Source organism: Numida meleagris, chromosome 4 (assembly GCF_002078875.1).
Source record: "Numida meleagris isolate 19003 breed g44 Domestic line chromosome 4, NumMel1.0, whole genome shotgun sequence".
Classification (NCBI taxonomy): Eukaryota; Metazoa; Chordata; class Aves; order Galliformes; family Numididae; genus Numida; species Numida meleagris.
This window is the reverse complement of record NC_034412.1, coordinates 97,313,996-97,316,242: the sequence shown is the minus strand read 5'-3', so window position 1 is coordinate 97,316,242 and position 2,247 is coordinate 97,313,996.

The window sequence follows — 2,247 nt, the reverse complement described above, 5'->3', positions numbered from 1 at the left end:
CACTCAGAAGTTCTCACAGCAATTCAGGAGGTTACTGGTGGCAAACCAAACCCTTTCTGGTTTAAAATGGAACAAGAAAAGATCACATTTGGTGGTTTTGTGTTCCTCTTGTTTTCTGTCATCTTTGTGGGTGACACTCAATGGGCCTTTCCAACTACAGCTGAGATTTTTTTTTTTCTTGGTGAAACAAAGACAACGAACTTCAAACCTCACTGCAGATTGGCCAAGCTGAGTACTCAGTACTTGTCTCAGTGGAGTGGAAAATAAAACAAAACCCTCTCAAATCCCTCTGCCCCACGTTTCGGATTGATTGAGAACATTAAGAATATTAAAAAAAATGATTATGAAAACCCAGCTGAGCTTCAAACTTGATTAAACTTACTTAAACAATAAAAAATGCACTGAAAATGTTCAAATCAATCACCTTAGAAAAAGTTTAAAAACGGCCTGCTGGCAAATTTTGAAACAGAAAAAGGAAGGGTTGGAGCTTTCCCCATTTAGGTTTGTTAAAAAAATTCCGGCTTTCTCTGTTCCCCTCCCATTGTCCTGAGCTGTGACTGACTGTGTTTTGTAAGGACAATATTTGGGGCCCCAGCAACGATGGGGAGGCCTGGCATCACTTTGATGGGAAGGGAGAGCCCTCTCAGATGAAATATGCAGTGATTTTCCTGTGTAGATAAGCAAGCGTGGAGGAAGAGCTCAGCATCTGGAAGCTGCAGGTAGATGGAAGGGGAGTGGGAGAAGGTTGGAAAGACCCCAAATGTGGGCTGGAAAGAGGCAGAAAGGACGTGTGTGTCCCACAGCCCATGTCATGAGCCAGGATAAGCCCACAGCAAGTCAAAGTTGGCCTGGGGAGTGCCTTGGGATAAAGGCAGAGGATGGTGTGGTCCCATGAAAGAAGTATCCCTCAGCTAATGGGTCACTGACATCAGTGAAGTTTAGGTGTGTTTTGGAGATCCCCAAAGTCTGGATGAACAGGACTTTTACTGCTGTTTGACCAGTTTGTGCCCCAGTGGTCACCTTTGAGCTGCTCGAGTGAGCAGGAAAATCTCTACAAGTTGGATCCATGAGGAATAGCAGTGCTGGCACACGAGAGATTTTTGGTGGCTGCTTTTAGCCAACCATCTGCCCTTCACATCCAAGACAGGCCGTCCTTCTGTCCCACTTGCATGAGCGTAATGGAGCAGGAGGGCATGGGATTCTATGACTGTGCAACTCTATGAGTGGGCATGGTGGGGCTGGGTTGGACTTGATGGTCTTTGAGGTCTTTTCCAACCTTAATGATCCTGTGATTCTATCTGGCTTACTTCCCACCTTCCTACCAAAACACCCAGTGAAGCCCAGAGAAAAGCCTGCTCTGTCCTGGCAGCAAAACTATGGGAACAAGGGGCCAAGGACAAAGAAGGGAAAGGGAGCTTTGTCACTGATAGAGTTAAACAGTGAAGACCTTCCCCTCACCCCCACCTCCTCACCAGATCATTCCAGCACAGTAAATCACCCAAACCTTGACAGCAAGAGGGCTGCCAACTTGGACAGGAGACCAATGGTCATGACTGGTGTCCAGTCACTCTGGCAGGGAAGCTGGGGTAACGGAGCCAGCCCTGGGTTTACACAAATGCTATGCCAAGTTAATGCACGCGTGGAGGTCTGTGCTGTGCACGTGCATGAGGCCGTGGTGCTGCTGACTGCCAGTGCTGCCAGCACGCAGACCTCCAGGGGGAGGGCTGGGGGGCCAACCCTGGCGTGTTTTATGGTAAAAATAACCCCCCCAGTGAAGAAAATGAAATGCAGACTCCTTGTTTGCTCGGCATGAATGCCATGCACCAATGCGGGGGCCAGTGGAGGAAAGGGCTTTGTTCTGTGGCAGCAAGCAGCTGCTGTGAAGAGGAGCAAAATGTTTGCTGGAGGAAGAGGAAAGGAGGCAGATGCCACCCAGGGAAGAGCCTGCAGCCCAGGGCAGGCTGCATGGGGCTGCGTGCTGGGGCATCTCCCAGTGTCCTTGGGTTGGTTGGGAGCAGAGAACTGGGACTTCAGAGAGTGAGGAAGGAAGGTACAGTCAGGCCAGGGGCTCACGGGGGCCCCTGACCCCTCTCCAGAATGGTCTGGGAGGTAGAAACCTGGATTCCACCAGCTGCTCAGCATTTGTATAAGAACAGATCAATTTCTGTACATCTTCTTTTCCAAAAAAATAGTTCCCTTCCCTTCCCTTCCCTTCCCTTCCCTTCCCTTCCCTTCCCTTCCCTTCCC